At 39.2% G+C, this 14,585-nt stretch overlaps 1 protein-coding gene across 1 annotated transcript in view; it reads right to left on the bottom strand.

Annotated features, from left to right (window-relative positions):
* st3gal3b (ST3 beta-galactoside alpha-2,3-sialyltransferase 3b) overlaps positions 1-1,586 on the bottom strand; it is a 54,862-nt gene extending 53,276 nt beyond the window's left edge. Inside the window, exon 1 of the mRNA XM_037083668.1 lies at positions 1,563-1,586. The gene's annotated coding sequence lies outside the window, so the exon portion shown is untranslated. The remainder of the gene's footprint in view (positions 1-1,562) is intronic.
* Between the last annotated feature and the right edge of the window lie 12,999 nt (positions 1,587-14,585).

Genomic DNA, 14,585 nt, shown 5'->3' on the forward strand with positions numbered 1-14,585 from the left:
ATTTTCACCAATATAAATGCCATAGTGTCAACTATCACACTTCCTACTATACATTTTTGATTTATGGAGGTTTCATATTATAAAACGTTCGTATTTGTAAAACCAGTGGGAAAATCCCCACCGTATATAATGCCTATCGATTCACATGACCGGGAAGTAAACCGAGATACTCGAAATGTAACTTTATAACAGTACTGGTGGTATTGACTGAGTGGGTAAAAACACACCCAAGAAGCAGTAAAAACAGCAGGTGTGTGTAGCCTGCTCAGCTTAGGACCATCCAATAAAATAACCTTCATAAGGCAGTCAAACAGATCATGAGGGGATATGTGAAGAAGCAGTGTATCAACACTTAAAAAGTGGTCATTTATATTACTTCTTTCTTTCTGTTCCCTCTCATTTAAACACTTACACCCTATCTTTATCCCAGGCATGACTGCATCAAATACATATAATGTGTCTATTCAAGTCTCTAATTAAAGCAAACAGAAAAAAGCAAAGGTCAAGGTTATTCAGTTATTAACAGTTTAAGGCAATTCAGAAACGAACTGATGTTATATTGTGTTAGTTTTTATCTATGCCATAAAAGAAATGTAAAAATGGCAAATTAAGAGTTGAGAGTTTGTTGCTGTTCTTTTTGTTTTGAAAGGGTTATGTGTTCTAACTGTCTCTCGTCTGAGGTGACTGCCTGCTGGCTCCAGCTCTATAAGGTGGAAAAGTTATTGATCCTCACATCTAAGACTTGGAAGAAAACAAGTGTATTTCCCATAATACTGAACTGTGTCTCCAATAATAATACAGTCGTTTACATAGATCCAAACTTCATCATAAATTCTATAGACCTATGTTCACCCCTTCACTAAAACACCTTCAAAAAGGTCAGTATGTTGGTTTTTCATCAAAAAAATGTCTGTGATGATCATGAAATACTACATGACTGTTAGGGAAAAAAAAGACTTTACGGATTTTTTCTGGCCTGGACTGCTTACAGAGTCACTTTCTACCTTCCTGAAGCGCACCAGGGAGATTATTTTGAGCGCCACCGGGCCAAGGTCGTTGACTCATCCTTGGCCTACAAATAATTCCTGTTTTTGTTTCGAGCCTCTATCTTTGCTTATGCAGATACTGTATCTTCAGACAGATTACATGGAAAAAACATTCCCACGCAAAAAAAGTAACAAACATCCTTTCTACATGCTGAAATAAATGTCTTTTTAAATGACACAACGCTTGGGCTTCTGAACTTGCTCACATCTCTATCAGCAGATGATCAGCTGAATGCTGCCTCCGGGGTGAGCATATGGCTTCCTTTGACAGAGATATTGTTCTGCTTTTAGCTGCAAGGTTGTGTAAGATATTTCATTGTATGATTTTATATATATATATATATATATATATATATATATATATATATATATATATATATATATATATATATATATATATATATAAATATATATATAAAGAAAGAAATTTTTTAAAGAAAAACTCCTTCAGGCGACTGAAATACATGTCTTTGGTTTATGACCATAAATTTACCTCAAGGTAAAAACAGACATTACCTTTTCAGCTGCTGCTGTCAAGTCCTGAATCCAGGAGTATTAATCAGAAATGTACTGCTGGACGACAGAATAAATGATCCAACACACACATAAAGCAGGATTTTCCAACAGCGAGAGTAAACACAGAAGACACAGCTCGATTTGGTCTCTGTCCTTCTCGTTCTCTCTGCAAACATTAGTTAACCAATAACAGTGAGGATCTGAATAACTGGAAAATGTTGCCAGAGATCATCATTAATCACGAGCAGCTCAGTACAGTTTCGCAAAACATTTGTTAACCAGTGACCCCATGTACAGGAAAACCTCTCTGTCCTGTTACAGTTTACAAGTATGGTAAACTGTATGGTAAATAACTGTTGTCAGTTGTCTAGCCACCATTTCATAACAAGTCTGGGGTTCAAACACAGCAGAATGTGAAGAGATAAAAAGCTGGATTTTGGTAAAACCTTTGTACCGGAGTTTAGTGAGTAAACGGCAAGCTTCTTTGAATCAGCTTATATTGTGAAAGACATTTTGTGGAATTGGATTTGTCTAAACAAAGAAAAAAAATCCAGGGAATTAACTATCATATAAGATAGTTACATAAACGCTCTACACAAGTCCGTTGTGCTGTGTTACATCTTCTATCTGTTAATTATGAATCATGAATTAAATTTATGGAATTATTACATTACTTTCCATATAACAATTATTAGCTTTTGATGTGCAGACATGTGAATATAAGTCAGGAGAGTTGAACCGGGGAAATTCCCTGAATTCTATTCATTTTGCCACATTTTGTAAGAACAATTATAACAAACCTATTAAAACCACCCATAAACGAACTATATGGTGCATTGGCGCAATATTGCTTTGGTGCCAGACTGCGGTGCTGGTTGCATTGAAGCCAATGGAAGATTAATGGAGAAACACACTGAAACTAAACATATCTACACCGTGTGACTTTGGTCTTTAATTTTTTTGGTGGCATGTCTTCATCAGAAGTCACACGACGTAGATAAGTTGTGTTGTAGTGTGTTTCTCCATGCATCTTCCATTGACTTCAGTACAGCTGTCACCACGCTGGCCCAAAAGCAAAATTTGCTGACGTAACGACGCCTACTTCCTTTTTAAGTTCCTTGCAGAAAACCAGGAACAAGCAGCAATTTTACTTTCGAACATTATTTTAAAATTTGGCATCTGCAGTGATCGCAAAACCTGCCCCCACAAAACAAACAGCGGACGACTTGCTATAGCATCTCAGTTGGAGCCCCATCATGTCATTACCACTTTGTTTAATTCTTTAGTTGTTGACCATTGTTCTAGTTTTTAATGCTAATGGTAAAAATTCTTAAATCCGAACATTTGAAATATGAAGAACATCTGTATATTTGTACATATTTTGTTGGTTTAAGATTATTTATAACATTATAGGGATGAATGCTGGTTTGAGGGGCCTCCTGGAATTTCTTCCCGCAGGGCCACAACAGAGTCTGGAAGTGCAAATGGACAAAAGTTTTGCTTTAATGTAAACATTGTTTGAACAGACTTAAGACTTGATCTGTACTACTGAATGTAGCTCAGTTTTCACATCTTACTCATTCTTTCCTAGGAGTGAGTGTGAGGCGTAAGAGTAAAAAGTTCATCTGACAAAAAATAGCACTTGCTGATTATCATGACATTTAAATATATTTACAACACAGCGGCAACTCGACAAACCACAAAGCACGACAGCAACCACAAGGGCAAAAATCTGGGTCGAGGCGACCACATTTTAACCATCCCAGGTTTCTAAATCATGTAGCAGCCCTCACCTTATCAAATCAACATGATCGTGAAAATGGAACATTTTGGGTGTTTCATTCGTGGTAGGAGTTGTATCACACACCGCTCTCGCAGTCATGCCACACCAGAGCCGGTCGCTCCAGAGGCAGGAAAGATTGCAGGCTTGCAGACACAGAGATTGCTCAGACGATTATGGGCTCTATCCATCATGTGATAAAGTAGAGCCTTGGGGAAACCTATAGGCTTAGACTGCTGCTGTCTGCTGCTTAATGAGGTGGCAACAACAGGAAGTCCCATTAGAACGAAACAGAAGCCGTGCAGTATGATCTCAATAGCAGCACGAAAACATGTGGAAAAGCGGAGATGAAAACTCAGTTTATGCACGATCAGTACGGCTCCACACTGTTTCCTCTAATAGACAGGATGTGATCATTTGTTCGTTAAATCTGATAATGGCATCATGAGAACCGAGCGATGTGGGGCAAGAAACAGTGATATGCTGCAGTAACGCCAAAAGAATAAGATGAATAAGAACAACAGGAGGGTAAACTTGAAATAAATACATTCTGAAATATAAAGCTAATGCAGCTAATCGTACCACAAAGTCAACCAGAAACTATGAGTCAACAGGAAACAGTTAGTGTATCTGCACACGACTAGTCGTCACCCAGTCTGCTCTTGATGCGATGATCAATTTATCAGCTTGCACTTTCACACCTACTCACATCATCTAGACTCTCTGTCTCTACTCACACACACACGCACACACGCACACACGCACACACGCACTTTGCTTTCTTTCACATCCTTTTAGTGCATGTGCATGTACTGTACATGCACACACAACATGTTTGCGGCGCTAATGCTGCAAAGCTTTCTACGGTTGCAACCAGTAGCAGGCAGGTCGTGACAGTGTGCTGTGTGGTCAGCATCACTCAAGATCTGGTTTCATTCATGCTACCGGAGTTCTCGTTTGACTCAGATTTCAATACGACGTGTGCCAGTCAATGAAAATCCTGTGTGCAATATTGTGCCCTGCAAATAAATAATTTTGTAGTTCGATTCACTTAAAGCCACTTAGAGAGTTTATTGCTTTTGTTTGTTCCTGTAAAAGTTTAGCGAGGGAGAAGCAAGGCAGTTTCTGAAACTCTTCACTTATGCAAGCCGGCAAGATAGGGATTAAATTAGATTGACCTTTTTTAATGACATTTGCCTTGTTGATTTTTGATCAGAACCAACCATTAATGCCGGCTTGATACAATTTGACTCAGACAGTAAGCAAACATTATCAGTTCATGACTGCTGGAAGATATTGAGTCATATGTTTACACACTGTGGCTGACATTAATCTTAGACACGCTGACCTAGAGTTCACCTGGCGTTCATAGTGTGGGCTATGTAGCCATGACAGTGGACTCATAGCCTTCAATCAGGCTCAGCTGTCGACAACCTTAAACTGTGAAGTGTGAAACACTGTACGCTCCTGTTAATGGCCAAGCAGCTTGGCCATTACCAGGACTTCACCTCAGGACTTTCACCCCATGAGGAGCATTGGGTAAAAAAAGGCCATGGCCTCTGACACGTTAATAATCAATGTGCCTGCAAGTAACTTTTACAAGCACAGAGAGCAAACACACATCCTGAAAGAGGAGATAATATCCACCAGGTACCTGAAAGTAGAGGGAGAGGATGTGATACTGGGAGCCACTTTACACCTCTTGTGCTTAGATCATCAAATACCAGTGGAAATCAAATACCAGTTGGGTCTTTTGTGGACATTTTAAGGAGAGTAAATAATGACTGAATTTCAATTTTTTTGAGTTCCTTGAAACCAGCGTTTAAGAGTGTACAGTCAGTTTGCTGTTCCCCAGTAATGGCAGCTGTTTGATTAAAGATGCACCAAATCATTGCTACGAAAGACTATTATAAGCCACAACACACCTCTCCTTTAAACTAGTTTCACTGAGGAAGGACACTGTTTCCTGTTTTTGCAAGCAATTACACCCAGCAGCCCACCCCATGAGAACGTCTGTTGTAGCATCAGCACAAAACCCCTCTGCGTTTATAAAAGGCCAGATCTGATCTGGCATCAGGTTAAGGAGCATCGTTACAAAACTACACCACCAAGTTGTATGAGTTAGCATCCTAGCTGTATGACTGTGGGAGATATCTGACAAAAACCTGGAGGTATATTACATTTGTTGAGTCGAGGGTACTCAGTTCACCAGCACAGTTTGATGTGTGTGCGTTGATTACAGGAAAACAATACCACAAGCACAGGCTCACCACGTGGGAGAACATCTTATCAAATGTCAGAGGAAGGTCATACATACAGAAAAGAAATGTAATAAATCAGCCGTGTCAGCTCAGATCAGCTAGGTCAAAACTAACTCTACGTAGCCTTTGTCAATAAATGACAGAGTCAGTTAAATAGTGGAAGTGGAGTGAATGCTGAAAGTTAAATAATTAACAATTGATCAGCTGGTAAAAGGAGAGAAACCTTTTTAATTTCTTCCATGTGCCTATAAAATCTGAGGTACTGAAACAAACAGTGATAAAACTGTAGACACCACAGCATAAGTGGACAAGGAATGAGGCTTTCATGATAAATGCTATAAAAGAAAATCAGGTGAGGGTAAATGAGAGGGCAGCTGACACGATGAGCTTTTAAAAGAAACCTCGCTGAGATGAAATGAAATGAAATGTCAACCGGTGGGTGGAGGCATTCACTGTTCACCCTCGCAAACAACGCGCAGACGCAAATTTGCAGAGAAGCGGCGGTCGATATTTAGCCAACGACCTGCGATTAATCAATTCAAAAATCAACCAGTCTTTATTTGTATAGCGCCAATTCACATCAGTATTGATCTCGTGACACTTTCCAATGATAGCAGGTCTAGTCTCTAATTTGTCTGTTTATAGAGAGCCAATATCTCCCCCATGGACAAGCACTTGGCGACAGTGGTGAGAAGAAAAGCTGCGGACCAACATGGCTAAAGATATATGTGTGTTATGCTCAGCTTCATTAGTACTTTTCCTATGGCCGTAGTGTCGACCTGACTGTAATGTGGTGGTATTTTATGCAAGTCTGTTGATTTATTCACCCAATTGTGCTTTGTGTTGATTTTTGTGTTGATTCTTTTTCTCTGTGTATACACAGTACATGCACAGTAACTGACACAGGAAGATGAGATGTTGTATCATTTGTATTCACGAGCAGCTTGTTGACCTATATTTTAGTCTGATGTAGCTGAGATGTCACATGCTGGTGCTGATGTTAAATTATATAACACATTATTTGTGCTGTATTATTGTATTCATTACATTTTTGTACTATTCTAGCTTTAAAACAAACAAACAAACACTTCATGACGGTGCAACATGTAAGAATTTTGTTTAAAACATACCAGAAAAATTAAACTTTCAACACACTGGGAAGAAATATCAAAGTTTAACATTATGGCAAAGACATCTACGTATGTGTTGCAGAGATTCCTGAAGTTGTCATGCTAGCTAACCCACTAACCCCCGACCCATCCAGTCGCGTAATACCAATCTGGATAGCTAACTAGCTAACTAGCTAACTAGCTAACGGCAGTATGTCGCAGTGACTCTGCTGTTATGCTGCCTGCTTGAAATGACCTTTCTACACTTCTTACATATTGCACTTTTAATAAATGGTCAGTTTATAATCGATTAACCTTTAGTTAAGTTATTTCACTGCCAACAATGACATTCTCTATTGTTTATTATAAAGTTGTGACTGTAAACCTTTACAGTCACTTTCTGAATGATTTATGAAGCATTTCATTGTTAACAGTGAAATAACTATCAACCAAAGTTTGACAAACTATACATTTACTATTAATCTTTGATGGTTAAGTATTATGAAACACTGAGCTTGTGGTAATGATTAATTTGAACTGTATACGTTTGGCATTGATAAACACTATAAACAAATATCAATGTCAGATAATGAATCTGGAGCAGATAACAGTTATACTCATACTGAACATCAGTATAACGCGCTCTGTGTGTGTTGATGGAGGTCATCTGATGTGACTGACTCCAGATGAAATCTATTGCTGTAAGTGCACATTGATCTTTAAACTCAAGATGTCTTCCTGAGCTTTGAACAATAATCTTAAACAGTTTGAAAGCACCCTGCCAGGATTTGTTCATACATCACTTAATATAATGGCAGTTTAAAAATCAGTCTACACCAGGTACACATTACAAGAGAAGTTATAATTGTCAGACACTGATGGCATATCCTGTGTATGTCCTCTGTATGAAACAATTCATTAACTGTTTATATATTGTTCATAAATAATAAATAGGGGGCTGCAAATGAAGGTATTACCATGTGTAGGGTGTGTTAATGTAAAAAGCTTTTTATTTATTTTTAGTGATTGTCCTGTGATCGCTGCAGCCACACTGTAGCTTCCTGTTGCTGAGTTGCATGACTGTTCTGATCAATAACAGCATGCGCCATGAAGACGAGCTCAGTAGAACATTAGCATCAGTGTCTGGAAATCAGACATCAGCAGCACAAAGAAACCTGAGCTCTGTCACTTGACTAGCATGTGACCGGAGCGAGGCGGCCGCAGACAATAATACCCAACAGAAGGACCTGAGGGAGCCACAGCTGCCGGGTCGCAGAGAGGGGTGAGCGACGGTGTGAGAGGTTGGATATGGAGGCATGCTGAGAGGTAGAGCGCTGGTGTTAAAACAGTAAGAGAGCCATTTGCTCGCCTTACTTTCCTGCTCTGCCCTCATGTGTGCGCGACAAAACTTACTTTTGGATCAGCAGTAATGCCTGCGTGACTTGATCCTGAGAAAACATTCCACTGATACATTCCACTTTTTCAAGGAGTGCAACGTAGTTTTGAGGAAGAAATTTGAATCAGGAGAGAAAGATCTTCATCAACTGATTTTTCTGCGCTTTAACAAACTAAATAAACACACTCTCTTCATTTTCATGACTGAATAAACAAAGTGAAAAACACAATATCATAATGTTTGACTTTGTTTGTATGTGGCGGACCCTGCCACCTTTCATCTTCAGGTGTTCTGGGGACCTTATTTTCCTCTGACAACAGCTTGTTTACACACTTACGAAAAAATACAATATCTATGAGTTTGTGTTATTACCTCATTGTTGTAAATATTAAAAAAATCTGATTTTGAATTTCTTAGCTCCACAGTGTCACTCTAAGTTAATTGTTAACATATTAACAATGTGACAACATCCAGCAGCATGTATTTTAGCTTTGTTTTGGTCTCCACCTGTTCCTGGCTCTGGCTGCTCAGCAGCTAGGTGATCCAATTTGTTAATTATCTTGTTGGGAACTTTCTCTGCTGTTTGCCACAGTGCCATTAGCATACAGCAAGGTTATCATACTTTACTTGAGTATGTCCATATTCTGCTACTTTAGACTTACATTTTGCTTCAATTTGGAGGCAAATATTGTACTTTTTACTCACTACACAATCATCTAAAAAACTCTGGTTACTAATTTCTTTGCTGATTACATGCTGTATCAGAGTGGAACAGTGGAACAAATTGATTTATCATATCAGCAGTTGAATAAAAAAGTGCTGATGATCAGATTCCAATAACCAGCCAGGCAAATAATAATAATCGCTAACATACAGTTTACATGTAAATATATGTTTGGTTTACTTGTACTTTTGATTCTTAAAGGTGCAATATGTAAGAATTGCAGTTCAAAACATTACAAAATCAACAAAAATGATCAACAGAATTTGAGAAAATAACAGTGTCGACATTTTATCAAAGGCATCTATGTTTCATGATAAAGAGGTATATGCTGAAGCTAACATGCTAACCAGCTAGTCCCGGGCCTGAAAACCTCTTTCTCCTCGCAGTCCAACGCTTCTGTGCTAGTGGTGTAAACGCCAACACCACCTGTTAGTCCAGCTAGCTGCACAGCTAACTAAGCGAACTGGCTAGCAGAAGCTAGTTATTGATGTATTAAATGAATACAGTTAGCGGTTACTCTGGTGATGTGCCGCCCCTATATGTGCCAGGAGTGTGAATTCAAGGTGACATTCTTAAAAATGTCAACTTTAAGGTACTTCATCACCAGAAAATGACTTTTGATTCTCAAGTGCATTTAACATCAGACACTTTGAGAATTTTACTCGAGTACTATTCGTACTATGTTTGACTTTCACTTTTACCATGTGAATATATCATTATGATTTTTGGGTACTTTGGAAAACACCAAAACTGATGAGAGCAAACCAAACCAAGATAGTGTTACAGGCCGTCAAACTAAAATACTGGGAGGTAAAATGTGGTGCACACAAAATACTCAGGGCATTTCAGACAACACAAATAGTAATCCAGTACATTTCTCCAACCTTAGACATTGTACAACAAGTGGTACAAATGAATAACTCTCATTACTTACATTTTAGATGCTTCCCAGTTTCTTTTGAATAGAGTATTTATTTTGTATTTTTACAAGAACTGCACACTGAGCTGAGCTTCTTAACAAGTCAAATTGAACAGGCTGCACAAAGGAAACCGGCACGACTCCCAGTTGAATTCACATGACCCTGGTCTGTTCAGTCATGATTCTCCCTTCTCTATTAACCCCACATAAAAATCACGTTGTTCTTTGTGATGATCCGCTTCCGCACATCAGATCTGTTGAGTTGAGCTCCACTACACAGTAGCTCTTTCACTTTCAATATAAGCTCCCGTGGAAACAGCCGCTAGTGATAGAACATAGTAGCCGAGGCAGCTGATTAAATATCTCAGCATTCGGCACTGTGTCACGGATTTTGGGTTTGCATCCTAAATGAGAAAATGCCCTTTGTGTAACACTTTTAAACCGAACGGATGCCTATTATAGACTGGGGGGCTGGAAGCACTTGGTGAATGTTGCAGCTAAACTGCATGTCAACTGATGAACAGCCCCACCACTCGAAGCATTTTGTCAAGTTCCGACTGTGATAATCTCAAAGACAATGGAATGATTGTTTTCTCTGCATCCATGTTTGGACAACATCTGCACAAAGACGTCTTGTCATATCTCCTCCAGTGACTAGTTTTCAGAAGCTCTTGTGCTTTCACACAGGCCGTGCTTTGCTATACATAAATACACAGTTAGAGTGAGGAGCAGCTGATTTCCTCTATAACCTCCATATCACTGAAATCATTGCATTCACATGATGCATGATTCAGAAAAGGTTTTGTGTCTCTGTTTGTATTCTTCCTGTTGCTTTTTATAGGGCGGCAGACTACCATTGACTCCCTCACACCTGCCAGAGGCTCAGGCGGTGGAGGGAAACCGAGCGGCTCGACTGTCAGCAGATGTTATGATCTCACTAATTTTGACTCGCTGTCTCATATTATTCCTCATATACAGTGACTTTTTTTTTATACTTCAGTCTTACTTTTTTATCACTCCTTTTATATTCCTGGCTTATAGATACCACAGTAGTGTTGACTCTATTTCTCCAGGTGATACAACAAACACTTCTAGAGAATGAGGGCAAAAATATGCTGACTTTGTGTTAAGACTCGTCTACAGTCCCAGGCGTGATGTGAACAAACCCGAGATTGAGACACGAAACTGAGAAACACACAATATGCCACCTTACAAAGGTTTAAAATCAAGGTAGGGGAATAACTTCTTTGATACGTCACACAAGATTTTCTTTCTCGTCAGGAGTGGTTTGGATTACGTGACAGTGAGGACAATGTACAAAGAGAATGGCAGGATGTTGATACTCATTTCTTAGTTGCCATGCACAGTTCACCAACCACCAACCAGAAGTGGGCTGGTGGTTGGTGATCGTATGTCAAGAGAACTGAAATTGCACGGCCTGGGCATTTCTTTGAATGAAGTATTGAAGAATTTCCCAGAGGCGTTTCACTGTAAGTTCAGAAAGTGCTTCCACACATTTACAAGGAATTGTTTACTTCCCCGAAGCATCAGTGCACAAAGCTGTAAAGGCTTACACATGCTGTGCCCACAAGTGACCTCAATCAGATTTACCTGCGTGTGTATTTCTGTCAGGCAAGACAGAACAGTCCCTCCTTCAGGCAACATAAGCCACATTTTCAACCCTGTTTATTTCATAATGAAATCTCCCTTTCAAATACAAAAACATGTATTTCAAAGTTACAACAGTACCACCTGACACCTCTCAAATCTATGGAGTCGATGAGTGCCAGAAAAAATAATCAGTATTTCCTTTTTTTTATATCATTTTGCAGATTTATCCTTTTTTTATGGCTTTCCTATGACTCTACACATAAAAAAAGACATGCACTCCATGGGAAAATGTGGTAGCGCTTAATTTTGATGTATTCATTGTTTAAAATCCCATTGAAAGGAGCGTATTAATGCTTAATAACAGCTTCTAACACAACACAATATGGTAGTAAGTAGCTGTAAGATATGTTAAAATAATAATAATGTATTTTTCAACCACTTATAACTCCTCCTGTTGAGCATGTAACAGTTAATGGATGACTCTTTACTCTCATGGAAACTAAGAACCTTTAATGAAGCTGTGACATGTGGCTGGAAACTCCTTAACACTTCTGGTAACACAATTGGACTGTGAGTCACCAACTTTTGTCAAACTATTTTTTCTTTTTCTAAAGAACTAACTTTTTTCCCAAATATGCTCTTGTGACTTTAATATCATAGTCATGTATATTTCTCTTATGTGTATATGTAATTTTGGACTATTTAAAACCAACTTGAACTCAATACTAATCTGTTGATAACAGTTTATTTTTGCAAACTAAAATTAACAAACTGACATCTGCAGTTCAGTCTATCAAAAGTATGCATGGAGTACCACTCCAAAGTGTGCGCGGTTCATGACCACGTTCAGCACTCACCTTTATTACGGTTAGGAATGTTTCCAGTGTCATAAACGTAAACAACCATGACCTATGTCAAGACGCGGTCTATTAACAGTGCGGTTCCCAGGAAACTTCTCTCAGACTTTCACACAATGCACGCTGGGAAGTACACAAATATGCTGATCATATTTCCTTGGTCACTTATTTTCAATGAGCTGACTCACTCCGTATTCATCCAGTGCATTCATCCAACTCATCATTACAATGCAAAAGACTTGAGGTTAGAAGAGTTTGTATTTATGAGTAGGTCTGAAAATAGAAAGATTTGAACATGAGATATATAAAACTTGCACATTATCATTCTCAGTTAATGAGAAAAGATGAGTTGATAACTCATGACCTTTTAACTGGTTATTATACTGATTAAAAATGCTAAATAAAGAGATGTGATATTCAGGAAGGGTTTCCTTTGAAGAGCTTTCTAGATTCTACACATTTTTGCATCCAGTATGTTTCACATTTAATCAGGATATTGCGGCTCCTGCCCCTCGTGTATACTTGTTTAATACCCACACTGACTGCATCCTGGAGGTAGAATCATGACAGGCTCCCATACGCTATAGTCGCAAGCAATAAAGTAATGGAGTCCATAATTCATGTTGTATACGCGCTGCTACCCAGTTACATCACTTTCCTTCGGGCAGTTTAATATATATGTCGCGTCAGCCAAACAGAATACAGACTACCGTCTATTGACGGTATATAAGACAACACCATGTACTGTACAGCTGGTAGGAGTCCATTAAAGATGACTACAGGGCACCCTGGGTGATTTTTATTGGCTCTGTGGATTTTGAGGAGAGGGTATACAACACTGCAGACTGGGTGTGAAACTTGTCCACCACCTTGTGAAGCCCCACCTGTTTCATAAATGAATGCTATTGATTTTGTAGCTGCTGTGTTCTGGCCTGGGACTGACGGAAGTTTCCACCATAAATCCCTCAGACCGCTGTAATAAATCTTCAGCTCTATCTTTGTCAATGTTCATTACAGCTGCTCTATAATCAAACCACCACACACAGGCCTTCCTCTGAATAAGAGTGTGCTGGCTTTCCTCTCAGCACAATGCCAATATTATTGTCAGGAAGAAGTAGATGAAATTAGGATGTAGCGGAAGGAAATATAGTGCTTGAGACACCTGTTTTCCCAGTGACAGCTGATTTAGTAGCTGGGATATTTACACTCCCTATGACAGATAAAACATGATGGAGGGGACAATAAGTAAGTAAGTAAGTAAGTCAATAAAGTGCCCTCTAGAGTTCCCTTCCAGTGGAGAAAACACACTAAAGTGCCCTCTAGATTTTCCCTCCAGTGGAGAAAACACAACAAAGGGAAATGCCCTTTTCATGGCCCTCAAAAATCATTGAATACGTCGCTGAAATTTTCCATTATTATTGGTGGATGATTACAAACCTGCCCACTTCAGTAGTGCAGTGATTGCTACCTCATCCTGATAAAACTGGCGCTCAATAGAAAGACGGCAAGAAGAACATAACATAATGTGTTAAGAGATTGGATTCAACCTGTTTTGTTTAGATTTTCATTCATCATTGTTGTGGCCTCAGACTTTGCATGATTGTCAAATTTCACTTCTGCCATCAGCTCCAGGAACAGAAAAAGGGCCAAGACGTGCAGAGCTGCTCTGTGACAATGAAATCTTGGTGAAAGTGAAATGTTGGTTGGCTTCAGTGGAGCAGAGCTTGTTCCTACACTGGTTTAAAAAGGACATCCAACATGTTTGACTGTAAGGAGGTTGGAGGTTACATGCCAGATAACTACTGTCTGTCTCAAAGACGCTAAAATGCTTTTATAAGACTCCACTACAGCCTTTTAATAAATTATGAAGTGTCACATCTTAAAACGCGAGAGTTCACTGCGGTCGTAAAAAGCACAGTGATAGCGAGAGCCAGGAGCCATCCATCTATCCTAATCAAATTCCAGCAGCGGTCTTCACCTCAAAAGACTCGCCCTGCTTTGGCACAGCTGCAGGCCCTCTGGCACAGACATCCAACACCAGAACAAAAATGTAAGAAAGGTTAAAGAAAAAATGCAGTGCTGGAAATCTGTAGAAGTTTCTAACAGAAATGCAGTCTGAATCTCAGCGCTCTGATCTGCTTCTTTCTGAGGTTGGTGGAGAGGATAAATTGAAGGTCACTGTTCTGACAGCAAACTTTACTCGAACAGTTGGTGTTTACAAAATGTGAGCAGATTTAATGCTGCCTTGTGCATGCACACAAAATAAACCAAATCAAAGGTGTCTGCACACCAAATACTCTGGACAAAACAACAACTTTTCATCACTCTTGACCTCATCTTGGGTGATATCCAATATTTTAAATCTT

This window comes from Acanthopagrus latus, chromosome 21, assembly GCF_904848185.1.
Source record: "Acanthopagrus latus isolate v.2019 chromosome 21, fAcaLat1.1, whole genome shotgun sequence".
Lineage (NCBI taxonomy): Eukaryota > Metazoa > Chordata > Actinopteri > Spariformes > Sparidae > Acanthopagrus > Acanthopagrus latus.